General features: G+C 52.6%; 1 protein-coding gene across 1 annotated transcript in view; it reads left to right on the top strand.

Moving 5' to 3' along the window:
* The first annotated feature begins 15,060 nt into the window (after positions 1-15,060).
* Positions 15,061-18,751, top strand: part of RALY (RALY heterogeneous nuclear ribonucleoprotein) — an 86,250-nt gene continuing 82,559 nt past the window's right edge. Inside the window, exon 1 of the mRNA XM_038158688.1 lies at positions 15,061-15,203. The gene's annotated coding sequence lies outside the window, so the exon portion shown is untranslated. The remainder of the gene's footprint in view (positions 15,204-18,751) is intronic.

Below are 18,751 nucleotides of genomic sequence, written 5' to 3'. Positions count from 1 at the left end.
GTACTGGGAGCAGGGGTGAAGCCCATGTTGGGGTGCTGCCTGGGGGCACCCTCTCCAAATCCTCTGGGGGTGTGCTCAGGCCATCCCCTCCGTGTCCCCACCTGCCTCCATCTGTCTGGGCCAGCAGCAGCCACGTGTGTCCAGCAGTAACTGAGCCAGGAGGGCCCTGCAGAGCTGCTGAGCCAGCAGGGGACAGCTCCAGCTGCCTCGTGGCTTTGCTGACCCTGGCTGACCTGTCAGGTCCCCCTGTGCTGGGGACATGGGGTAAGAAGGGACCTCCAAAGAGCTGCTCCTTTGTGGAGGTCAGGACTGAGTTGGGAGGCAGGTGCAGAGCTGGATTTGGAGCCACTCTGTGAGCAAGGGTTCACATCCCATCCCTGAATCCCAGCCATCCGCATGATCAGCCACGGAGCTGAGGGGCTGGGTGAGCAGCTCCTGGGGTTTTTGTGCAAGGTTTGAGTTGCAGAAGCTGGTGGGGAGCTGCAGGGGGGCCCACAGTAGATGTTACAGTTAGCACACCTGCTATTCTGGTTTAGTGAGTAGCTTTGGACTAAAACTGGAGGATTTCTGCTTTTAAGTGAAGTGAAAATGAACTTCTGCCCTAAGTCCATCTGTTCTACCCCTGTTCTTGGAGCATTACAGGACCATCATCCTCAGAAACTTCCTGTGCATAAAGGGGCTCCAAGAGAGCTGGAGGGGGACTTTGGACAAGGGATGGAGGGACAGGACAGGACAGGACACAGAGAATGGCTTCTCACTGAGAGAGGAGGTTTAAATTGGGTGTTAGAAAAAAGTTCCTCACTCTGAGGGTGGGCAGGCCCTGGCACAGGGTGCCCAGAGCAGCTGGGGCTGCCCCTGGATCCCTGGCAGTGCCCAAGGCCAGGCTGGACAGGGCTAGGAACACCCTGGGACAGTGGAAAGTGTCCCTGCCCATGGCAGGGCGTGGAATGGGATGGGCTTTAGGTCCCTCCAACCCAAACCATGCTGGGATGATGCACTGGGAGCAGCTCTCTGGGATCTCAGAGGTTCTTGTGGGACACAGGTTTCTCTGCACCAGCCTCTGCTCCAGACAGGAGGTTTCTCCCAAGCTTGTTCATCAAGTGGTTTTGGTGAAGAGCTCTCAGAGCTGCTCAGCTTCAAGCAATGTTTGAAATTCCAGCTTTGCTGTTTGTTTGTGATTGGCCTGAGAAGCTGGAGGTCCCTGAGAGTCACTCAGGGCTGTGATTGCAGTCACTGAGCACTGGGAGCCTGACAGCTGGAAGGGGAGCAGGAAAAGTGTTACTCCCACAAACAGGACTGGGAGAAATTTGAGTAGCAGGGACCATGAACCTAAGGGAAAGCTGTGGAAGAAAACCAGATTTTCCTATATAATTTAACTCCTACCTGGTTGTGCAATTAAACATTTTGTTTAAATTAGCTCCAAACATGACTGCAAACATGTATTAGAGTCCTTCAGATGTTTGTAAAGAACCTCCTTTGAAGTGCCCCTTAATCAAATGCTCTTATCCTGACGAGTTACTTGTTTGTGTAACTGCTTCCCCTTTTCCCCACCTGCCAGATGATGCAGTTTCATGGAAAATGCAGTTTCATGGAAAAAAACCCTCCAGGAGAAGCCAGGACGTTTGGTGCATTGGTAGTTCCACTTTTAGACCTGCTGTTTTCTGTCTCTCCAGGTTTTTCAAATCCTGCCATGACTTTTCCCATCTGGATGTGAGCCAGTGGAGGTGTCACAGAGCCAGTGTGGGTGTTACAGGTGTTCCCTTCTCAGAGGCTCTTTGGTGGCCCTTTGGCCACCCCTGACACAGCCAGGGGAAGGTGTGGAGCATGCCTTTGGTCATCCCTGAGCACAGCCCTGCCTGGCTGGGAGGAGTTCTTGAGGTGCAGCTGCTGCTCAGGGTAGCAGTGCAGCCCTGTGTACATCTGATAGCAGAGCTGGCTGTTCACTTACCAGTAAATAACTCTGTGGCTGGGGGCCATTTCTGCCTTCTTGCTTCATTTCCCCATCTGTAAAAATAGTCTAATGGAAAAAAAACCAGGCTCAGGTCTCTCAGGAGAGCATTTTCTTGCTGCTTCCCTGAATGTTTTGTGCTGTTGCTGTTTTCCTGTGGGTGCAGGGAGCTCTGAGCCCATCACAGGTGCCTGGTGCAGAGCTGTGCCAACAGCCATCCCAGGAGGAAATGCTCAGGAGCTTTTCAAAGCTGCAGGGCCACAGGGTGAGTCCAGATCAGCTCCTCACTGTGCCACAAGATGTTCTTCTGCCCTGGGGTGAATTAAAATGACTTGGGCTTCAGTGTTCCCCCCAGCTGGAGTGTAAAAGCATCTGGTTGCAACCTGGTCAGGCCAGGTTGGAGGGGGCTCAAAGCAACCTGCTGGGGTGGGTGCAGTCCCTGCCCAGGCAGGGGAGCTGGAATGCCATGGTCTTTAAATTCCCTTCCACTCCAAAGCATTCTCTGATTTCTCTGTGTAGCAGTTTCTCTTGTAGCCCAGGTGATTTTCTGTCTGACCTGACTCTTGCCTCTGTGGAAAGCAGCCTGGATCACCTCTCAGCTGGTGAATTTTCTAGGATAAGCAACCCAAGAAGGGCAAGCAACTTGCATGGTCCTGGTGCTCCCCAGCTGCTGCAGCAGTGGGCTGGATCTGAGTCCTGTGGTCAGCTCTCCCATCTGCCTGCCTGGCCTGCTGCAGAAGCCTTTTGATCCATCAGCATTTCCCCCAGTGACTCTCTGTGTTCTGTACATGAATATCTCATTCCTGTGTCCAAGCCACAGTGGTGGCTTGGGGACATCCCAACTCCTGGTCCCAGCTGGGTGTCTGGGACTCCAGTGCAGCACCAGGGGCCGCAGCATCAGCCTCCTGACTGTGCTGCTTGAATATCTCTGCAGGAGAAGGAAATACTGGTAGGAACTGTCATGGTGTTTTCCATGTGCTTTTGCCTGATTTCTGCCTTTCAGCCATGCAAAATCAGCCTGATGTTGAGCATTATGCACACCTTGTGGAGGTCCCAGAACTGGAGATGTCATTTGTTCCAGGTTATCAGTCAGCTCTGGAAGCTCCAGAGGAATCTGTGGCTGTCTCATGTAACCCCACCCAGGCAGGACTTTTTCCACTGTGTGCAATAACTCAGTGAATTTCTAATTAGACAAATCTAATTAAGGGCTGGATGTGAGGACTGTGCCTAATCGTGGTGATACACCCACCCATTCCATTACAGAAAAGAATTGCTGGTGTACAACAAACCACCCAGCTGGATGCATGATGAACATCCCCCTCTCCAGCTGGAGCTGTGTGGATGGTGGGGACATCCCTGGAGGTCCCCTGGCCATGGGGAGTCTCCTGTGGCTGCCCTGAGATCCCTGGCTCCTTTGGGAGAAGGCTCTCAAGAGGTGCTTATGATGATGAGGGTGAGAAACTGGTCAGAGCTCTGAGGCACCATGGACTGTGCACCATGGCCAAGGGTGCAGGGGCTGCTGGGCTGGGATTTACTGCGTTTTGTGTCAAAGCTCAGCCATGGCAGAGCAGCAGTAGCACCTTCCCTTCAGTTTCAAACCAGCTGTGCCTCATCTGATGTGCTCTCAGAGGCCAAAGTAGCACAAAAAATTAATTCTCCCACACTGGAGAGCTTCTGTTCTGTGGCCCTCAGGGCTGCACCAGCACGTGGAGCCAGCAGCGTCTGCTGGTGGGTAAAATTTCTTGGGTGCTCTTTTCCCATGAGGTACCTCTGCCATCAGCCTGGAAAATCAAGTGTCTGCTTATCCCAGAGCTCCAGCAGCATTCCCATCATTGGGATGTGGTTCCTTAGAGCAGGACGCAGACCTCAGTCCATGCCCTGGAGTGCAAGGTGCAGAGGGATCAGCAGCACTTACAAGTCTGGCGTGTTCTGTTCATATTTCTGCAGTAGTTAGTGCTGAAGTCACTCTTGCAGAAGAAACTGGGATGTTATCCTTTCTTTACCTTGGAAGTTTGTCCTGCAGTGTGAAGAGCATGCCAAACTTCTGTCAGCCCTGCAAGAATTTGGATATCAGAGGGGAGCCAAACATGGGACAGAGGGAATGATAACGTGGCAGTGAGGTTTAATAGAGAGATAATTGATTGTTTTCAGCTCTGGTTGGGATGTGAATCCATTGTGGTTAATGAAGGAAGGCAAATTGAATTGAAGAGCCCTGTGTGGGAAGCTCAGCCTGGCACACAGCCAGTGCCAGAGGCTCCTTGTGGTGTTCCAAGGGCTCCACCCTGGTGTCACGGGGGTTTTTTATGCCAGGTGAGGGGAGCTGAGCTCTGGCAGCTCCAATCGTGGCACAGGGTGCCCAGAGCAGCTGGGGCTGCCCCTGGATCCCTGAAGTGTCCAAGGCCAGGTTGGATGGGGCTGGGAGCAGCCTGGGATAGGGGAAGATGTCCCTGCCCATGGCAGGGGGTGGACAGAGATTGTCTTAAATGTCCCTCCCAACCCAGAGCATTCTGGGGTTCTCTGATGTTTCTGTTTGGAGCGGGATCAGGGGACATCCCTGTCCTTGGGGCTGCCACTGCCAGCCCAGTGGAGCTGCATCCCACTGCTTGTGGTGGGGGAAGCTTTCCATGGAGCTCTGGCCCTGGGGCTGAGGGGGGGCCAGGCCCCACCTGTGGCAGGTGTGTCCAGGTGTGGTGGGGGCACTGTGGGCAGCAGGGGCAGCCCAGTCCTGCTCAGGGTGTGGGACATCTCCCACTGCCAAAGCCTGGTACAGGGGTTTCCATCTTGGATCCCACTCTGGATGAGTTCGTTCGCAAACCTTGATGAACCTGGACCCCTGTGGTGGTGGCAAGGCAAGATCCTTCACCAGGGTGGTGCTTTCCATGCTTTATCCTGTCCTCTGCTCCTGCACAGCACCCTGCTTTGTGCAGCAGCTAAAAATAAAGGCAGGCAAGGTGTGAGAGGGGACAGGGGACAGGGACAGCCCTGTGTGTGCAGGAAACCTGAGCCCTCCAGCTGCAGCAGCCTGTCCGTCAGGCGGGCAGCAAGTGCCCAGGCTCTCTCTGGATGCTCCCTGGCTACAGGAATAAACAGCCTCTGCTAATGCCTCTTGCTAGCCTTGACTTTTTGGTTTGTCTCTGTATTTTTAGCCTCAGGACACTGTGTCCCCAGGGCTGGAGAGGACCTGTGTTGCCTCATACCTTTCCCAACCCAGCTCTCTCCCTCCCCTGCTCCCAGTTTAGCAGAGGGGAGCGGGCAGTGCTGCTGCTTCCCACTGGCTCTGCTGCAGGGGGGACCTGGGGTGGCACTATCCCTCTGTCCAGGACTTTATTGGTGGTTCTGGTGAATGAGGTGTTGTTTAGTGCGGAGAAAAGGAGGCTCAGGGGGGACCTTCTGGCTCTCTCCAGCTCCCTGACGGGAGGGTGCAGCCAGGCTGGGCTCTGCTGCCAGGTGAAAAGGGACAGGGTGAGAGGAGACAGCCTCAGGTTGTGCAAGGGGAGCTTTAGGTTGGAGATTAGGAAGATGTTTTCCCAGAAAGAGTGGTGAAGCCCTGGAACACGCTGCCCAGGGCAGTGGTGGAGTCAGCATTCCTGAAGTGTTTAAGAAACATGTGGCCATGGGGCTTAGGGACATGGGCTTGGCATTGTTGGACTCAGTTGCCTTAGAGGTCCTTTTCAGCTTCAATGGTTCTGTGATTCCAAGTGAAGGGAAAAAACCCCACAGTTGATAACATTCAGCACATTGCACTATTTCTTTGTGTCGCACTGAGTAAGGGAAAAGTTTGGGAGTTTATTCTCTTTTATTTAGAAATACAGAATTATTTAGCACAATGCAAAATTAAATGCCCCTTTGAATAAAGGTTCAAATGTTCTTCCGTTTGCCAAGTGCTGGGCTGAGCACATGATTCATCATGTGCTGCTTCAGTCATGCCAAATCCACCTTTGCAGAACCCACCTTTCCAGGCAGCTGAGCCCTTGGATCGTCCTGTTCTTGGGTTTGGAGCCTCCTGAGCATCTTCACCCTGGCCCTTGTCACTGAATTGGTTGGCCTGAGGGCTTAGCTCCTCTCCATGTCCTGTGCTCCCCGTGTGTGCTCTGCAGGGCTCTCTCAGCCTCCCTTAGCCTGGACTCTGGGGTGTGACCAGGCTGGCTCTGGGTTATGGCTGTGCTGGAGGTGAAGAAGGACCAGCCTCTGTCCTAAAACTTCCATCTTGCTTTATATATGTTACTGTATTCTAAACCCTCAAACTCTGAGTTTCCACCCTGTGATATCACACACTTCTATTCAAACTCCACACCCACATTCCCAGTTCTGTCATTCAATTTTGGAAGTCTTCTCCACAGCCTCAGGTCAATGCAGTGTTCTCTTGGGGGTCAGTGCCTTTCAACACAGAAAGTCTGAAATTCTCTGCACCCAGGGTTCCAGCAGCTTTGGATGGAGCACAGGAGCCCACGAGGTGCAGCTGGGCAGAGTACAGGTCAGCTCAGCACTGGGCTCCAGCCCTGCTCCCTGCAGTGGGAGCTGAGCTGGGGCTGTCCCTGCTGCCAGCTGTGCCAGCCTGGCTGTGCCCTGCTGCCATGTGTCCCTGCAGGACTGGGGAACCTGGCCCCAGGGACAGCCATGTGAGGGCTGCTGGAAGCTCTCAGCGCTGTGGAGACCCAATTTTGGGCTCTTCCAGGGGTCCCAAGGCATGCAGGGACCAGGGGTGCTGGAGTGAGTCCTGGCAGGGCTGTCCCTGCACTGCAGTCACCACCTTGCAGGTGACGTGGTGGGGAGTGACACCTCAGGGTGGCAGAGGGGAATTACTTGGGCAGAAGGATCAAAAGCAAGAAAAGGAGAGGCTGGTGCATGTTTCAGTGGCCATGAGCAGGCCCAGGTGTTCCTCAGGTCTCTGGGAGAGGGGTCACTGCTGGTGGTGCTTCTGTTCTGGGACATTGTGGCAGCTTGAGCTTGCCCTTGTCCTCTGATAAGAGAGGGTGGTGTGGGCATAGCAGAGAATCATAAACCCCAGGATGGCTTGGGTTGGAAAGGGCCTTAAAGCCCATCCAGTGCCACCCAGTCCGTGGGCAGGGACACCTTCCACTGTCTCAGGCTGCTCCAAGCCCCATCTGACCTGACCTTGGGCATTTCCAGGGATCCAGGGGCAGCCACAGCTGCTCTGGGCACTCTGTGCCAGGGCCTCTGGATTGTGCTGTTATCCCATCTCACCAGGCTGGGAGATGGCACCACATGCTGCACAAGGCTTAGCTGGTCTTAAAGCAGAACTGTGCACAGGTTTTTGGGGGGCAGCCATACAGTTCCTTAAAAGAGGCTGCTGCTGGATTTTCCTGGGCATTATTCCCTGCCCTGCCTGTGCAACTGGTGCTCCTCAGCCTCATAATTCCCTGTCCAAGTTCTGAGCTGAACAGCTGAGAGATTTTGCATTTTTTAATGGCTCTCTACTGTGCCTGAATTAATGGAAAAATGAACTGAGACCAAGATGAAGGTATTGAAGGGAGAGGATGACAAATTGGCTTTGGAGCATGGCAGCAACGAGCACTGTCAGGGGTTCACGCACTGACCTTTATCTAAACAGAACTGTGTGTAACAGATAAGAATATTTAACAATAATTAATGTCACATCAGTGCCGAGAACAAAATGACTACATCAAACGGGCAAGAAATCCACTGCAAATTACTCAAAAGAGAAATGTCAGCTCCTCCATATCTGCAACCTGCCTCGTGCTGATGGGGCTGGAAGGAGCTGGGAGGGCAGGCGAGGAGAGGAGCTATTAGAAATGATTTAGGGACTGGGTGATGTGTGCAGGAATGGAAACAGCAGCAGCTCTGCTGGACCACAGTGGTGTGCAGTCAACCACCAAACCGAGCTGGTAATTGGGTGGGGAGAAATGTGTACAAACCAATTATCCCCACTACTGTCATTGTGACAGGCTGCTCAGGGCTTCTCTTTCCTCTCTCCTGTCTCCGGGGTGTCCCGGGGTGCTGGGATTCAGCAGACACTGCCCTGCTCCCTGAGCCCCCCTTCGTGTTATATAGGCAGGAAAAACCATCTGCCTGGGGATGTTGAGATGTTTTTCATTCCCTTTCTGAGCTGGGGTTATCCCAACTCCCCAGGAGCTGGGGGTGTCTGGAGGCTGGCATGGTGCCCCACAGGCAGGGGCAGTGCTGGGGAGGGATGCAGGGAAAGCAGCTGGAGCACATCCAGAGGGGGCAACGAGGCTGGAGAGGGGCTGGGAACACAAACCCTGAGAGGAGCCACTGAGGGAGCTGGGGGTGCTCAGCCTGGAGAAAAGGAGACTCAGGGCTGCCCTCATCACTCTCCCAGCTCCTGAAAGGTGCCTGTGCTCAGTGGGGCTGGGCTCTGTCTCCAGGCAGCACTGACAGAAGCAGAGCACACAGCCTCCAGCTGCACCAAGGGAAACACAGGCTGGATAGCAGGAAAAGTTTTTCACAGGAAGGGTGATAAAGTTCTGGCATGGCTGTCCGGGGAGGTGGTGGAGTCACCATCCCTGGGTGTGTTTAACAAAGCCTGGATGTGGCACTGGGTGCCAGGGTTTAGCTGAGGGGTTGGGGCTGGGTTGGACTCCGTGACCTTGAAGGTCTCTTCCAACCCTGTGATTCTGTGATTCAGCTGGGCTCCAGGGGATGCCTGTGCTGTGCCTGGGACAGAGAGGGCACTCTGCCAGCCCTGATCTGATTGCAGAATGGGTGGTGGTCCATGGACCATTCTGCAGTGGTAGATTTCATCAGTGTCATGACACCACCAGCTGAGTGAGGAGGAATTAACCCCTCCTGACCTGCCTCCTGCTGCAGAGCATCCCCTGGCCCTGGATGTTTCAGAGAGTCAGTGTGACAGATGAGTTAAGCCATGGTTGACTCACAATTAACAGGCCAATATCCTGTATATATGTTATGAGGAGTTTTATAGATTTCTAGCAATGTTCTACCCCCTTGTGTTGCTGTCGGGGGGGGCTGGGTTTGGGACATTTGGGAGGGTCAGTTTGTCACTGTGGCAGCAGTGACACAGTCAGGATTTAAGCTCCAGTCAGGATTTAAGGCAGTGATCACCACTGGACAGCGAAGGAGTCGATGGACAGAACTTTGGGAGGGGTTAAAGGGTTAAAAGGTGAAACCTCCATGGTGTGGGTGAGCACATGGTGGGGAAAATCCTCTGCTCCCGGTGCTGTAATGTTTGCTCTATTCAGTCTTCTGTTGTATTTTTGATAAGGTTTTAATGAACCTTTTAAATTTTGGAAGTGAGTATCATTTCTCACAGTCAGGGAGTGGTTTGGGTTGGAAGAGACCTCAAAGCACTTCCCATCCCACCCCTGCCATGGGCAGGGACACTTTCCACTCACCCAGGGTGCTCCAAGCCCCATCCAACCTGGCCTTGGACATTTCCAAGAATGGGGCAGCCACAGCTGCTCTGGGCAACCTGTTCCACTCAGTCTGCTCAGGCAGACATTGTGAGAATATTGGGAATATTCAGCTAATGCACAAATCTGGTGAAAAGCTTAACCAAATTACAGTTTTATTCTGAACAGACCTTTGTGCCCATCTCAATGAATTATTTCCTTACCATAAATTAATTTACCTGCATGGCCAGGTCTGGGAAGTGTTACCAGCCTCAGTGGGTGGAGCACAGCGCTGGAGCCCAGGGTCACAAAAGGAGGCTGGGGAAGAGCCAGGAGCTGCTCCTGAATCCCTTGAATTTTTGGCTGGTAGTAAAGGCCAGTGCTGTCACCCAGCCATGGTCCTGCTGCCCACTAATTAGTTTTGTTGTCAGCATTTTGCCAGTGGAAGGGGGCAGCCAGGTGCCTCTGGATTAGCCAGGGTGTGAAAAATGGCTTTCCAGCTGGCCTGGTGACCTTCTGACAGCAGGAGGGAATTCACAGGCAGAAGATGGAGATGTCAAGATACAAAATTAGGGACGATGGGGAGCTGTGTCTGCCCCTTGAAGAGAAACAGGAAAACCTCTCCTGGTCTGGGACCTGGTTTAGGGTTTCCTGTCTCTGATACAGGAGATTCCCCTGTTTGCCTCCTGCAAGGCACATCCTGCTCCCAGGAGAGAGGTGGGAGCAGAGGCAGCTCCCAGCACACCCCTGAGCAGCATCCTGGCCCAGAAGCTGGGTCAGGAAAAGTGGCTGATGTGCTCATCAAAAAGTGGCTAAAGAAACCCAGCCCAGGGTGGGATGAGCAGAGTGATAATTGAAGGATCTGAGCAGCCTGCCCAGGGCAGGGAATTGGAACAAGATGATCTTCAAGGTCCCTTCCAACCCAAACCACACTGGGATTCTGTCCAGGAAAACAGGACATTCAAAGATCAGTTAAGACTGAAGCCAAACTGAGGTATTGTTTACAATGAAAAGCTGGGAATTTGCATCAGAATACAGGAGCAGGGCTTTGACAAAACAGGCAGTTAATTAAAGTGCATCAATTAAACCGGGTTCCTCCCTATTATGTCTCCTGTGAGAGGAGGTACAAAAGAGGTACTTGTTAGGAAAACAGATTTAAATAAATCCAGGGTGTTACAGGTAACATCTGGAGAAGCGCAGAGGGCAGAGACCTCTGCTCTGGTGCTTCAGGCTCTCTTTTCCAGGAGGAGCACTCACACTTCCAGCTGAGCCTTGACTCTGCCTGTGACATGAAGTCAAATGATTTGGTTATTCCAGGATTCCTGCCAGTCTCTCCCAGTGTCTCCCAGTGCCCAGGGGTCTCTCTCATCCTCTGGTTTTATGCCCAGGAGAGGCTGGGGCACAGTCAGCTCCAAGCTCTCAGTTCCCATGGAAAGCGGGAGAAGTTCTCAGTGTGGGGGCACACGTGAGGATTCTGATGTGGGGCTGCTTCACAAGGAAAAGCCACGGCTGTGGGAGCTGTTCTGGGCAGGCTTGAGCCAACTGAGCTGCCTTGAATGGCGTGGAGACTCCCCAGCAGCTCAAAAGAGGAAACTCCAGGATTCCCTTTCCTTAGGACAAGGAGCATAACACATCCATAAGCTCTCCTTGCTCTTGGACTCTGCTCCCTGCAGGTCCTCTGAAACCCTGAGCATGAAAGGGATTTATCACATCTCTCTTCTAGGGATGGGGCATGGAGAGAGGGGCTGGGAGACCTGGGGGAAAGCAGAACCCCCCTCCCACCTGCCTCAGCTCCCAAGGCACACATCAGCACCCTGATGGCACTTGGTCAGGGACAGGCCCCCACGGAATGGCTGGAGCTGTGTCAGGGGAGGCTTAGGCTGGATATCAGGACAGCTCTGGTCTCCTTAACCTTGGCTGTGCTGATGATTTTCCCCTCTCCATCCCCAACACCTTCACCAGCCCTGCCCCACAGTTTCAGGGACCGTTGCTGGGACCATTCCCTTCCTTTCAAACCCCTTGGCTTCCCTGAGATGCCATTTCTTTTCACCCATTTCAAAAGTCAGTTTTGCAGAGAAGTTTGAGGGGAGAGAGCAAGAGAGAACCCAAATGGAGCAGGAGTTTTGAAGTTGCACCACCTGATTCTCTCTGAGACATGCTGCTCTGTCAACCCTTTTTATGCACATCCAGAGCGGGTGCCATCTCACACCTGCTCCACACTTGTTTTTAAATGACACATCATTATGATAGGCACTGCAAAGATGGATCTTTATGCCCAATTAAATGGCATTTTCTGTCCTTTCGTTTCCTGCCCCAGTTGAGGAGCAAATCCCTGGAGAACAAGCTCTTTAACCCAGTAGGAGGTGCCTGTGAAATTAAAGGTGATCTTCTTTGCTAGAAGAAAATCAGTGCTGATTCCTGGTGTTTCCAGAGCACTGGGGTTGTGTGTGATGCCCGGGGAGGGTTCCAGGTGAGTGGAAGTGCTGCTGTCAGGATCCCAGTCAGATGTGGGAGCATTCCATGTGGGACAGCTCCTGCTCAGAGCTGTTGGGATCCCGCTCCAGCACTGGGCTCCACTGTGACTTTTCCCTTTTCCTAGAGCCCCCAGTTGATCCCAGTGTCAGCCCGGGGAAGGCAGAGGCCCTGGCCCCATGTGTCCATCCCACAGGGCCTTTTGGCTGAGCAGGAAGGGCACTTTTTGGAAATGCCCACAAACTCCATCTGTTTGCAGGTCCCCTGCCCTCAGCAGCCAGCAGTGGGGACAGAAATTTGGCTTTTGAGAAGTGAGGAGGTGTTTTGGTCAGGGGCTCATCCCCAGGTGAGGAGGGGTGGCCACAGCTCTCTTCACAGAGAGCACAACTTTGCAGGGATTTCTCCTCGGGAAAGGCAGTGAGAACCTCAGAGAAGAAAAAACAATTCTCATCTCCATTTGCTGTGCCTGTTGTTTGGTGCATGTGGAATGTGTTACGGAGATTGTTTACCCAAAGTGATTTGTTAATTGGACACCAGTGATGGTTGTTTGGATTAATTGGCCTGTTAGGTCAAAGCTGTGTCCTGGCTGTCTCAGGCAGTCACAGGTTTTTCTTTAGTATCTCATAAGTATTGTCTCTCTTTAACATAGTACAGTATTAGTGTAATATATAGTTTGGCTTAATAAAGCAATTGTTCAGCCTTCTGGAATCATGGAGTCAGAGCACATTGTTCCCTGCTTGGTTTGGTCTTGGTTTGGAAAGCCAGGTGTCTGCTGAGGAAGGCTGGAGCCTCCCCTGAAATGGAAAATGCAAACCCCCTCCCTCTGAGTTGCTATACATTTTAAATTAGGGGCTCGCAGGCAAAAATATGGGAGCAGGAATAACAATTCTTTATTAGGGAAGAGAATAAACATATAAAATAAACAATGCAGTAAACTAAAACAGCACTGACAGAGCCAGAACACAGCCTGACACCCTGTGGGTCAGGGTGCTGGCAGCAGTGCCACTGGAATTGTGGCTGCAGCCCTCCTGCAGTGTCAGGGGTGGTTCTGCTGGAGCAGGGATCCTGGAGAAAGGTGCCGTCTTCCTCTGAAGATCCAGTGGAAGAGGCAGCTGCTGTTCCTCTGGGAAATCCAGTGGAGAAGCTGTGCTGGTGTTCCAGAATTTCCAGATTATATCCAGGTAGGAATGCTTGGCTCCTCCCTCTGGGCTCACATCTCCCAGTGGGATGCTGCAGTTCCAATCAGCCCTGCAGTGACATTCAATGGCCTGTTATCAGCAGGTGTCTCCCCTGAGGGAGGATTGGGTGAGGAAGAGATAAGGAAAACTGCCCACTGAACAGAAGAGAACTGCACACAGATGGCAAACAGAATACAAGTTGCTTGGCAATCCAGGACACCTACGTTGGGGTTGGCCTGCATTGATCAGGAGGGGTGCAGGTGTGCTGCTGGGGTGGCACTGGCTGGGTCTGAGCCTGCTGGAACCATGGACACCACATTCCAGCCATGGTGGGACCATGGACACCACATTCCAGCCCCACAGCTGGGCTGGGCACACTCCCTTTGCTGCTCCATCCTCATTTAGCCCGGTGTGTGGAGTCCCTGCCCCAGGACTAGTCCTGGCTTTTGAAGGATTATAGACAAAAGATGAGAGATTAGGAAGGAATTGTTCCCTGTGAGGGTGGGCAGGCCCTGGCACAGGGTACCCAGCTGTGGCTGCCCCTGGATCCCTGGCAGTGCCCAAGGCCAGGCTGGATGGGGCTGGAGCAGCCCCTGGGACAGGGGAAGGTGGCCTTTTTTCAGCTCCATCCATTTTTCTCTTGGTGAGGTTTCTTGGTCAGAATGAGATGTATCTTGGTCAGAATCTGCAGTGTTCCATCCCTCTCCCCTCCCCCTGCTCCCTCAGGATGCCATCAGCCCTGTGATTTATTGCCCTTCTGTGCATTTCCTTGGCTCTTGGAGAGCTTCTGGTTAATTTTTATGCCCCTTATCATTCAGTGAGAGAAGGGAAAGGCTTGGGGAGCCCAGAGTGGAAATAAACCAGCACATTTTAGTGCAGTTTCTTTGTTCAAAAGATGTTGTGTTTTGGCAGAGCACTTGCTTCCATTCTCCTTCACTTCTGTGTTGTGGGTTGAAGTGATTCTACAAAAATCCTGGGGTGGGGCCATCGACGGATCAGCTCCAGCCTTGCAAGGGCTGGGCTCAGCTGCTTTTGCTGCCTGAATCCCATAGGACTCACTAAAGGGGAACCCAGTGACAGAGCAGGGAACGGCCTTAAACTGAAGGAGGGTAGATTTAGATTAGAGATTAGGATGGAATTGTTCCCTGGGAGGGTGGGCAGGCCCTGGCACAGGGTGCCCAGAGCAGCTGGGGCTGCCCCTGGGTCCCTGGCAGTGCCCAAGGCCAGGCTGGATGGGGCTGGAGCAGCCTGGGACAGTGCAAGGTGGCCTTTTTTCAGCTCTCTTCATTTTGCTCTTGGTGAGGATTTTCTAGCACCTCTTTTCTGCTTCCACTCCAGGTTATCAATCAACTTCTGAGACCTCACCCAGGTCTAATTTAACATCCGTTGGGGCACAAAGAGCTGAGCATCCATGCTCTGCACCCTTCCCTGTGAGGAGCATCCCTGGACACCCTGTCTGGACCAACCCCACTGCACCAGGAGATTCTGCCAGTGGGTGCTGAGGGTGACAGCCAAAAAATACCTGTAAAAGTCCTGCAGTTTCCACTTCTGAATCCTGGTTATGTCCCCAGCTGGCACATCTCTCATGCTGGGCAGGTCAGACAGGTATCTCAGCCGTGGCAGGGAAAGGAAAGCACCTCAATATAAAGTTTCAGGAAGATCTCGGGACACAGAGGAACTGACTTAACAGCAGAATGTTATAATTGCATCAAGGAATAGTTTCAATTTGGCATAACCCAAAGTAAAATCTTCAGTTTCAAAAGCACATTTTCCAAATATTAAATAAATAAATGAACAAAACTATGAAAAAGTTTTACTGTGGGATATTTCACTTTGAAGAAACTCTGTTTTTTCCCTGAGCCATCATGACCAAAAATTCCTGCCTGCCGCTATCCTTGTCCTCTGCTAGCATAAACCTGATGGAGCAGTTTTTGTGGGATTTTTGGTGCATGAGCCAGCCTGAAACAACCCCCCCAGTGCTCAGCCCTGGGAACACAACCACCTCTGTCTGCTCTGCTTCCAGCTCCCTGCTAAGCAGCTCAGAGTCTTAGCTCAGAAAGTCCCGGCTCTGATCCTTGCAGACAGCAGCAGCTTTGCTTCCAGCCCTGCACAGCCTCCCAGAAAGTCGTGGATTATCTGCTCACCCTCCTCCCTGTGCTGCTTCCTGCAGGGTGAAGAGCCACAGAGGAGCTGCGCCTGCTCCCGCTGCGGGCACGGGGACAGTGACAGAGCCCAAGTGCCCAGCCTGCCCTGGTGAGTGACTCTGGGTGTGCTCCTGGGTGTGCGGGGTGGGACACAGCCTGGGATTGCCAGCTGAGGGACACTGCACTGGGATTTGGGGCAGCACCCACCTGGCAGGAGAGGAGCTGTACAGAGCCTTGGTTCTGGGGCACTCTGAGGATTCCTCCCTTGGAGCCTGCTGGGAGAGGCTGATTTCCCTCTCCCTGGCCTCAGTGAGTGTTCAGGGAGTCAGAGGTTGGTGGGTTTGCTGAGAACCTGCCCCTGTCCCCAGTGCTGCTGGGGGTGGAGTTGGGTCACTTGAACCCCAGGCAGGTGGTGCAGTCACCATCCCTGGAGGGGCTCAGGGCAGGTGTGGATGTGGCACTCAGTGCTGTGGTGTGGGGTCAGAGGTTGGACTCCAGAATCTCAAAGGTCTTTCCCAGCCTAATTCTGTGGTCCTTTGAGTCTGTGACTACACCCTGTGAGGTGTCCTGGACACAGGTTTGGGTGTGTCTGCATGTCAGATTCATTGCTGTGTTGCTGCTGGAAGTTCTGTTTGCAGTTTGTCATGGGGAGGTGAAAACGAGTGTGGCTTGGGATAACCTGGAGGTGAACCCTGCTCCTGGCTCTGCTGGGCTCATCCCAGAGCAAGGGCATGCAGGGAGAGGCAGGTGGAGATGCCTTGAGAGGCTGATCTGGAGCAGAGACTAGACAGAGCTAAATGGACAAAGTAGGTATTTATTGCAAGGCCTTGAAAGGACACACCTTGGGCAGCACAAGAGCCCGGCCAGGGCTGCACCCAGGCTGAATTTAAGATGCATCCTGGTCAGGAGTTTTTACACTTTTATCCGTTTTGGATCATCTACATGTTGGGTTCACTTGTCCAATTGCAGTTCCAGGTCATGCAGTCTCAGCCCTTCCTTGCCCCCTTCTCTTTGCATTGTTTGTGCTTTTTGGGTAAAGGTTGTCCTCGATTCTCCAGCTGGGGAGGGATTGCTTTGTCTGACTACCCTGTGAAGAGAACCTGCAAACACCTAATGGGAGGTTTCAGAGTTACATACCAGGCAGCAGAGAATCTGAAAAACATCAGAGCTAAAACCATCATTGGAAGTGCTGTGCTTGGGGCAGGCAAGGTGCAGAGCTGCCGTGTGGGGCTGGGGCCAGGGCTGGGTCAGAGCTCTGCTGCTGGCTCTGGCAGGGGCAGCAGAGCAGCCTCTGGCACTTGGGCTGGGAGGAAACATTCCCATGGTATTTCCTTGCTGGGGCTGTGTTTGTCAGTGCTTAGGGCAGGACAGAGGAGTTCCCATCCCCAAAGGGTGCAGGGGTGTCCTCAGGCCACAATTTAGGAAGTTCAACATCCCCCACACCTAGCTTGGCCAGGGTGCTGAGCTGAAATCACCTCTGTGAAGCAGAGGCTTTATGGAGGGATGGGAAAGGATTTAGGGATCAGGTGCAGTGGTGGCGTGACCTAAGGGTTGGGAAATGCTGCCTGGGAATGGCTGTGCCTGTTGGAAACTTGCTGTGCTTCCTGAGCCACGAGGTCAGGGAGGGCTCTGCCTGCTCTGCTGGGAGTTTCCTTGTGGTAGGGATGGCTTAGCAGGACTTCAGGGGAGTAAAAGCTGGAGTTTGCTTCTGCAGAGGATGAACATTTCAGGGTGTCCTCGTTCTGTGCTCAACCTGTGGCAGGAAGATGCAGCAGTGTGGTTTTCAGCAGTGGATTTCTCTTCCAGCTCCTGGGCAGATAAAAGCAGAAATTACAGATTAACAGAGTGAGTTGGAAAGGGACCTTAAAAACCATCCAGTGCCATGGGCAGGGACACCTTCCACCTTCCCAGGCTGCTCCAGCCTGGCTGTGGGCTCTTCCAGGGGTGGGGTCCTCCGTTTGCAGTTCAGCAGCGTTTGCAGAACTTGGGTTTTAATTGGTATCACAGCTGGAGTGTTCCTTTGGATATTGCATAGAAGAGAGGAAAAACAAATGTGATCAGATAAAACTTCTTATCACAGAGGCAGGAGCTGTGCTGCTGTGGGATGGACCCCTGGAGATACCACACCAGTAAATAAGGATCTTATCTGGAAATCTAATCCGGGAAACTCCAAGTAACAGCGGGGAAAGATTTACCTGAACTTCTTCAAATCAAAATGAGGCAGATGAGGTAGAAAAGGAACTTGGGTTTGATCAGGTTTGTCTATAACCATTTTCCGTTCCAGCTTAGTGTACCCGTCTGTGGTGGTAGTGAGGATATTTTGACACAAAATATTCTGGCACACAGGTTGAACAAAGGACCAGACAAAAAACCCTGTTCTGCATGGCAAAGACAGCTACTGTACCCTAATTCCACAGACCAGGATTTAACTCAGCAAATGAAATTGTGGGATTCAGCAGCATTGAAGAAATCCATGGATTTTTACTGTTGAAGACATTTTTACAAAGAACACTGCCAGAAATTTTTCCTAGTTTGGTTTTGGCTGTTGGCATATTCAGTAGAGTTTTGAAGTGTGGACCCTTCTTTTTGTACAAGGTATTTACTGTAAGTGGAGGGAATTGTCTTTTGTCCAGCAAGTTCCTCCCTTCCTCAGGACTCCTGAGCCCCTGAACACTGCTGGCTGATGATTTGCTCTTTCATTTTTCACTTCTCCCTGCACCTAACTGGTGGCACACAGAATAAAGGTAGATTCCAGAAGGAGCTGCAGAGCTCCCTGTTCCTTGGGAGATATTTCAGCGGGGAAATATCTGTCATGAGGCAGTTAGAGAAGAACATAGAGAGTGACTGGAGAACAAGGAAGGCTGATGAAAATGCCCATTATTGGAGGACTGCAGGGAAAGTGTTGGAAATGGCTGTTACTGAGTCCATCCTTACAGGGCTGGGAGTGCCCTAAATGAGAGGACACAGAGGAGCATCCTTAGGTGCCTCAGCAAAGAAGGGATGGCTGAAATGTTCTGTGTGGGTGGAGGGGCCATCGGGGCTCTGAGCACAGATATTCCAGGCTCTAATCACCTGCTCAGGTCCTTACCAGGGCAGTTCTGCCTGGCCAGGATTAGGGGGGCCCTGGCAGCCCTTTAAGCCACCATCTGTGGTGACTTTCTTAGCACCCCGTGGGCCAAGGAAGGAAGGGATCTAACAGCTTCTTAATTTAGAGAACGAACACCAGGTCAGGAGGAGGTTGCAGGTCCTGGAACCTGGTGGGGGCAGGAGCTGGGAAAGGCTGCAGTGTCCAGGGCAGAGGAGCCTGTGGGATGGGACCCTCACAGGGCTCGTGGTTAAGCCTAAAAAATCCAAACTTTAGGACTGAGTTCCCCTCTGTGCCGAAGGTGCCTCTGTCAGGGAATGGGGTGGTTGGATCACTCAGGTGGGAACTCGCTCCAGAGGCTCCACAGGAGCTGTGACCCATCAGGCTGAGGAAGGCACAAGCAGAAATTCCCCCCAAAATGCTCTCTCCCCAGTCTTTATCTGCTGTAAAAAAAAATTCAGAGACACAAAATTTTGAAGTTAAAACTCATGTTCTGAGTAGGCTCCCAGGAAGGATTGCCCTTGTCCGTGCTGGGAATGGTCTCATGGCACGTGCAGTTCTTGGGAGTGGCT

Source organism: Motacilla alba, chromosome 20, assembly GCF_015832195.1.
Source record: "Motacilla alba alba isolate MOTALB_02 chromosome 20, Motacilla_alba_V1.0_pri, whole genome shotgun sequence".
Classification (NCBI taxonomy): domain Eukaryota; kingdom Metazoa; phylum Chordata; class Aves; order Passeriformes; family Motacillidae; genus Motacilla; species Motacilla alba.
This window is presented reverse-complemented; position numbering and strand designations above follow the sequence as displayed.